This window comes from Alligator sinensis, unplaced genomic scaffold (genome assembly GCF_000455745.1).
Source record: "Alligator sinensis unplaced genomic scaffold, ASM45574v1 scaffold85_1, whole genome shotgun sequence".
Lineage (NCBI taxonomy): Eukaryota > Metazoa > Chordata > Crocodylia > Alligatoridae > Alligator > Alligator sinensis.
Window position 1 is genome coordinate 3,498,518 of NW_005841891.1, and position 8,407 is coordinate 3,506,924.

An 8,407-nucleotide genomic window follows, 5' to 3' on the forward strand; every position below is an offset into this window, starting at 1 on the left:
GTGGAAGTTTGAATTTTTAGGATGGGGGTGCCAAACAACGGGTCTTCATCCAGTTACCATACTTGGTTATATACACCAGAAGCTGAAAGCACTCAGGGATTTCCTCTTGTGAATAGCCATCCTCATAAAATAATGGGCCTGACCTTGGGAGAAAAGAAAAAGTTAGCAGAAATAGCACTGTGCTATGGTGGGACCAGGAATGGGTGTGGGTTTCAAGCAGCAAAAGAGTTTTTATTTCAACCCTAACATGCCTTCAGATGGAGATCTGAGGGCATGGACACACAAAACTAAGGATGTATTTAAATTGTGGTGAGACAAAGGGCTTTTTGCAGTCTGCTCATGGTGTGCAGAGCCAGTTTTGCAGGCATTTTGCGGTGTCCCCACCCCTTGGCACAGATTCGTGAAGAGGCCCTGCCCCTTGGCACTAATTGGTGGAGAGGCCCTTGGAGGGGGAGGGGAGATGAAGGGGCAGCCACTATCTTGATTTCTGGCGGATTTTCATGCAGCCCCACCCCTCGGCACTGATTGCTGGAGAGGCGGGAGAAGGTGGGACAAGTGAACAGTTGATTGGTGTTTGCCCCACCCCTTGGTGCTGACGGGATGAGGGGGTAGCTGCCATCTTGTCTGCTGCCCTTTGTGCTGCCCTGCCAACTACTGCCTTCCTCTCCCAGCAGTGAGAGGACGGCTGACTTGCACTGGGGAGCCAGCATTTTATTTTTAGTAAGTTTATTTTTGGTGATTTTGTGGATTTTGTGAACAACCTGTGAAACTGTGAAGTAAGTAAGTAGGTCCTTACACAAAGCACTTAGAATGGTTTAAATGAAGTTTAACCCTGAAGCAAACAGACGTACAATCCCGTTAAAACAGTGTAAACCTGCCTGGAATGGTTCGAACCTGCACCTGGAAAATCAAGTGCTGTTTTGAGCTGGTTCACTGTGGCTTGGTTCAGTGTTATGTGTAGACAGAAAGCATTCTCTTATCTGGATCTTGTCAGTCCTCCAAGCATCCCACACTGCATTGCTCCTCCCCTTTTACACACACACTGCTGCAACTGGCCACTCTGGTACGTAGCCAGGACTTTACCGCCAACGTTTTTTCCCCCTTTTGTTGGCGTTTTTTATCCATGAGCTGCCCTCTACAACTTGTCTAGTAAAACCTACGTGTCTGACAAACAGCTGTGTCCTCACTCCCTGCTCCACTGCAGCCAATCACTAGGCCTCCCAGACCCTGGGAACCAAAAAGTGTGTGTCCAAGCACTCCCTCCACCCAATCCCACCCCAAGTCTGGTGAGCACACTGCCGTCTTCAGTCATTTGCTGGTGATTTAAATTTGTTGACCTCATGTTTAGGGAATGAGGGGAAACAGAAAAGTGACAACACCCACAGGCACAGGTCACCGACCTCTGGGACTTCCAAAGCATGGGTGCAAACTCTCCTCCTCCCCTGACTCACTGGGAGGCAGGCTGGATTAGGTGCCAATTGCCAGCCTTTGTGTTGGAGCCACAGCACTTCACACAACTGTGACCTGGTTTCCAGTAAGTGACATTTTAAGCCTGTGCATTTGTTATATCTGCCTGCCCCCTGACAGTCTCCATAGATTGTTGTGCGATTAATAGCTCATGGAATTCGGCTGTATTGTAAGTAGACCAGAAAGTTTTGTTTCTCTGTGTGGTTTTGTGCACATCTATTTTGCTGTGTGTTTTTGTGCATGCAAAACACCACAGTCCAGCAACCAGAAGCAGATCAAAAATAAGTAGACCGAGGACATCAAGTAAAGGGCACAAATACAGAACAAAGACTCAGAGACAGTTAATGCCACAGCATTGGAGAGGCTCAGAGATTCATGCCACATTTTCCTTCTCTGGTAGCAGGCTCCTTATTCCAGGCTGAGATGCATAACTTTTAAAGGAGTATTTTCAAACGTAAAAGTGATTGAATGGTCAGAATTTGAATTCAATACGTTTATCTTCTGCTTTTATCAGTCAAGCTCTACCTTGAATTACAGCCTGTCTATAACTTTTGGTTGCAACAATTCAAAAGACCAGCAACAATACAGACATATTGATCTAATATGCTGATACGTTCTGCACACACAGAATATGTGCCACTAGTCATAAAACTCATCCTGACTTAAAAATGCTTAGAAACAGAGTTGGCTCAATTCTCATTTACGTCACTTGAAGTGGGTGTAAATGTAATTTATAGCTACTGTCGGTCTCCTTTACACTGCTAGAGTAATGTAAAAACCTCTGAGTGAAAACCCAGTTGATTTTACATTAATAACTAGGCTGGAGAAGATTTCAAGGATTATTTTTTAAATGCCAAAAAATAATTTAGAAACTGTATACAATCAAATGAAATACATAGGATGAAAGTGTATTGTAAAAATAACTCATCTATTTCCCATAAAACTACTCTCAAAATATGACTGTGTGAAATCACTCAAATACTACTTGGGACCTTCCATCTTCTACACTGAATAAAATATATCCAGGACAATCTGCTGAAAGGAACTAGAATTTGTAGCTCGTCCTTTTGGCTGCTGCTAACTATTCTGCAAATCTTTGATAAGTTGTAGTTCAGTAACTGGGGAACCCTATTGGTTTGAGTTTTGATTCTTTTAGTTTTAATAGGAAATAAAATGGCCCGCTTGGTAGGAAGTAGGGTTTTTCTGAAGATCGCTAGTTAAATGTGGAAAATGAGAACAATCATTCTCAGCAGTCCACATAAAAATTTGGCCAAGAAGAACTTTTCTGTCTTCGAAGAATTTGAACAAATACTATACTGAAAAACACAATTTAACTGGATAATTTGCAGATACCCAAAATATTCTTGTTATCCTTTCCATTGTAAGAGGGACACAACAAAGTGGTAAGAAGTTTCTCTTAGCAGGTGTACTTCTGATTCTTACTATTTTATGCCTGGTGCTTTATCGAAAAGGAGACCAAAGTAGCAATGTCATTTAGAGCTCTGCCTGAAATTTGAAATGTCTATCCCATGGGAAATTCCAACCTACTGAGATTTCCTTTGGTCCCTAATTGGAACAAAAATGAGAAATTTCTTCCCCGCCCACCCCTCACAAAATGCCATTTCCTTTAGCAATATCAAAATATATAAACACTATATTTTGATAAGGCCAAAGCACTTCACGTAGACAATACCAGATAGTACAATGCAATACATTCAGAATGATGAAGTCACAATGGAGTGCCTGAACACTATGGAAATGAAGCACTTTGATAATTTTTCATAGACATTTTAGAATAAATCCTGAGGGACCTCCTTATCCCTTACACCCCATTGCAATCCCTGATGTCAGCTGAGAGCAACCTTCTGCACATATCACCTATACGTCAAGTCTAGTTGGTGAAAATACCTGGGCTGTTGTTCTTGGCGGTTTCTCCTCAGCTCTGGAACTGCCTCGCTCTTGAGGCCAAGCCTGGACATCTTGTGAAAGCACTGGCAGACCTTCCTATTCGGGCAGACTTTTAGCAACAAAAGCTAGGCCAAAATGTTGTTTAGTTGGTCTGTTTTATACTGATATTCTAGCTGCTCTTTTAAGTCCCCCCCCCCCCCCCTTACTACCCCCCCCCCCCCCTTCACTGTAACCTGGCATGCACCTTTGTTAGGAAGGGAGCTTATCATATAAATAAAAAATAAATAAATTCTGCGAAGCATTTTGATTTTGTCAAATTGGTGTTTTCTGGAAGAAAGCTTTTCCATGGGAATTTTTTTTTACCAGCTCTAATAATTTGCAGTGATTTTTTTAAACTAAAAATCTTCTAAAGGCTGATAGTTTCCTATTTTATGCTAACAAAATTGTGATATAAAGTCAATTAGATGGGTAAATAAAAAATACATCTCAGCGATCGGTGTTTGGTCCTGCTGTTTCTCTTTGGGGAGTTTCTTTGCTTTGGAGATGAGGGATCATCACACATGTAGAGCCGTGAGTTAAAAACCCAGCTTAGTTCCTGCATCTTGCCTGGATGGCCTGGGCAAATAGCTTAACTTTGCACGCTTCATTTCTCCATTAATGTTGGGAAATAATATCTTTTTTTATCTGTTCAAGCTATGAACTTTTCAGGTAAGAATGGTCTTTCCTTCTGTGTTTGTATATTGTCTACCATAACAGAGCCTGGATTTGATTATAACCTCTAGGTGCTACTGTAACTACAGATATGAATAAAATACAGACATGAGTGAATTCTTGCAGCTGGTACATCTTATATGTAGTGTACTATATTATGATTTGAATTACCTTTCACTGTTTCTCTACTACAAGTAAACTTTTGGTTCAGAGTATATATTCATAGGAAGGTTATAAACTTCATGGGAGAAAACAAGGTGCCAGTGTAACGTCTGGTTAATAAAACAGTAATTGCATGTTCATTAAATATGTTTTAAAAATGAATGAAAAATACCTACAGTGGAGTGATTCTAGATTTACTGCTAATGAAGTATAACCATTTACCACACTGGTAACAGAACAGAGTTTCTATGTTCATTTCTCCATTTTGGATGCAATACTAGGAAACCTTTGAATTGTCAGCTCTGTATGAAAGAGATAATTCACCCTCACACTTACAGAAATATTAAATGCATAATGACATTTGTGCACTTAACTGAGTTTGGCGAGATTGTCCTAGGAAGTTGGGTATCAATTGCTAAAAATACACATTTACATTTAATAAGCATAATTTCTAACTTGCTTTACTGTCTTTATGCCAAGTGAACACCTAGAGAGCCCTTTCAAACAGATTAAGGAGGAATATAAGTTTAATGCATTACAAGAGCATAATTGTATTTTTATTGCTCCTTAAATTTTGAGTTAATTATGTAGCCCCCAAATTTATATATCAAGCCACAATCCATGTGCTCTTAACCTGAAGGAAAAACAAAAGCTATTTCCAAATGCACACATGATTTTAATTTCAAGCTGGTCATTTATTAAACGGTGTATTCAAGGGAAGCCAAACATGTACTGTTAGATGCTTTCTTTATCCAAGTACACAAAGTATTGTGTGGGTGCCCAAACATTCACAAGATATGAGCTTCATATCACATGGGACCTGTTTTCCATTGACTTCTAGGTGTTTTGGGTCAGCTGTCCTGAACCTGCAGTGAGGTTGGTGTGTGCTGGTGTTCATTTGATTCAAGTTCGGAGGCAAAGCCAGTTCCAAATGAGCTCACACTGCTTGCTGCCCTTTCTATCTCAGCTTTAATTTTTAAGTCCATCCTATCCCGGGCCTTTTAGTAGCTAAAATGTTAGCATTCTTCCTCATTTGGGGAAAAAGTCTCTTCCAAAATTGATATGAGGCTAATTGCTAGAAGACATGAAAATATGGCACCACTGGTCTTGTCTGCATTTTTTCTGAGCCATGCGTGGGACCACTGCCAAGGCCCCAGCCCTGTACACTCCTTCCTTCCTAACACATGCAAAAATCCCAGAAATTGTGCAATGCAGCAGGTTTAAAGTGGCCCTGAGTGCCCACCTGAGTGCAATTGTCCTGCTTTCTGACTCGGGAACACTTTGTGGTGCGTACTCAGGACCTCTCTAACATGACTACACTGTCTCATTTTTGGTGTTTGATGCCTGCAGAGGGGAATAAGTGGGTAGACCTTGTTTTTCATTAGTGGTCCTAGATATACCTGTTGTAACTTCTGATTCATAGCTAATACTTTTACCTGCCTCTGTAGTCTTTTAAAAATATTACTGCACTAATCCCTCAAATACTACTTGGGTCTTCATTCTTCTACATTGAATAAAATATATCCAAGAAAATCCCCTGAAAGGAACTAGAATTTGGAGCACGTCCTTCTGGCTGCTGCTACCTATTTTGTAACTCTCCAATGAGCTGTAGTTTAATAACTGGGGAACTAAGTACAACCCCTGCAATTTTGTAACACTTTGTAGGCCACCTACACTTTTTGTACAATTGTGGGTTCTTATCTGTGTGAGTGTCATTCCTGTGCAGTTTCTCAGCTTCAGATTCATAGGAAGGTAAGGCTGGAAGGGACCTTGCAAGGCCATCTAATCTAGCTCAAGGCAGAATCATCTCTGACTAAGCCATCCCAGCCAAATGCATTTAACCTGCTCTTGAAAATTTCCAAGGATGGAGATTGCATGATTTCTCTAGGTAGCTGGTCCCGATGCTTGACCACCCTGATAGTCAGAAAGTTCCTCCTAATCTCCAACCTAAATTTCCTCTGCTGCAGCTTGAGTCCATTGTTTTTAGACCTGTCCCTGATAGACACAGCGGAAAGTCTATCTCCATCCTTTCTATAATCACCCATCAGGTACTTGAAGACTATTATCAAATCCCGAGTCTTCTTTTCTTCAAACTAAATAACCCCAGTTCTTTCAGCCTTTTCTCACGGCCAGGTACAGGCATTACACATAAATCAGTATAAGTGATCAGAAACCAGTCTACATCCATAACTGAACAGAAGTACAGTGCACATAGACTGGTTTAAAAATGGTGGACCCTGGTCTAAGATAGATTGGGATTGATGTGGTCTCAGACTTAATCAATTTAGGTTGGTATCAAACTTCTGTACTAGATTCCCTACTGACTCAAGTTAGGTTGCAGTTCCTTGACATCCCAGGATGCTTTGTGATTCCCTACTAACTCCTTGTCACAGGAAGGCATGCTAGGAGCTGGCTTGCACTCAGCTACTCCAGCTGAGCACCTAGCCAGTTTGGCCCCTGGGCTCTCACATAGCCAAGTCAGCACAGTCCCTCTGCCCAGCCCTGCTTCCTGCCTGCAGCCAGCTGTGAGCTGCAGCTACGGGGTGGGGAAGGGGGAAATGGAGGCTTTTGCCCCACAGACCCGGCACTGGCTTTCTCAGACCACAGCCCCTCTGCCCAGCCCCACCTCCTATCTGTGGCCAGCTGTCACCTGCCGCAGGGAAGGGGGCAGAAGGGAGTGTCTGTAGCTCAGTATTTTTCTATCATTATACCGTGTCTCTAGGCAGGGGAGTAGGGGGGAGTGCTCTGCAGAAGGAAGGATTGGGCCCCTCAGAGCTCTAGTGAGTGGCAGGTGGTACTGCAGGTGCCCAGTGGGGATGTGCAAAATGGCACTGTTTCATTCCAACTTCAGTTTTGAGGTCTGGATGGAACAGTGTTTTGTATCGAATTTAATTTTGAGTTGAAACAGCCTCTGTTTTGCTTCATCGAAACAGTGAGGCTGTTTTGATGCTATTTCAGCATTTCGCCTGACCATCGGGCTGGGGAAAGGAACTCAGCCCAGCTGGACTGAGTTCCCAACCCCAGCCCCACGATCAGGCTGGGGAAAGTCAGCCCAGCTGGACTGACTTCCCATCCCCAGCACTATGGTTGAAACATTTTGACACCCTTTGTTTCATTTTGATTTTGCTGTTTTGACCTCAAAATGAGTCGAAGCAGTGTCAAAATGAAACAGCTGGTGAAATTTCCCACAGCCCTACTGCCCAGTGCTATTGCAGAAATCTCAATTGCAGGAATTGCAATTACAAGAATTGTACTGGGCGCCTGCTGCCACCACCTGCCATTCACCAGAGCTCCAAGGGGTCTGATCCTTCCTTCTTCAGAGCATGTCTCCCCTGCCACCACCAGCTGGTCTATCAGGCATGCCGTGGTGACCCACTCTGGGGCTCTCCTGGAAGCCTAGGGCTGGGTGTGGGGAAGGGTCCGTAGTGACTGGGCACCTCAACCTGCTGGCTTCAGCCTTTGCAGGCAGCCTGCATCAACCCCCCTCCTCCCTCCTGCCCACCAAAGGGCAAACTTATGTTCTGTCCACTCCTGATCTAACCTACTGTACTTATAGACACTCTCATAGACAGATTCCACCTTGGGCTTGTTGAACATCTGTACTTAGCCCATAAGTCATGCTTTCCAGACTCCTGATCATTTTTGTCACTTTGCACTGGATTCTTTCCAGTCTGTCCACATCTTGCTTGAAGTGTGGGGTTCAAAACTGACTACAGTATTCCAGGTGAGGCCTCAGCAGTAGTAACTAAAGCAGAAGAATCACTTCCATGAACTTGCAAGCAACCTATTAATACAACTCAGTATGATGTTGGGTTTTTTTGCAACAGGAGCACCCTGTAGGCTCATACTCAGCTTCCAGTCTACTGTAACCCCAAGTCCTTCTTTGAAGAACTGCAACCTAGCCACACTTTACAGTACTTTCTTCTAGTCTGTATTTCCTTAGTTTGTTAAGGAGCATGGTGAGGGAAACAGTGTCAAAAGTCTTGCTAAAGTCAAGATAAGTCACATCCACTGCTTCCTCCATCCACAGAGCCTGTCATCTTATCATAGAAGGAAGTCAGAAATGACTTGATTTCGCCAAGTATGTTTACCATATTTCCAGGTCCCAAAAAAAGGAAAACTGTCATGGGGGGAGAGGCAGGGGGAATATGATGGCGGG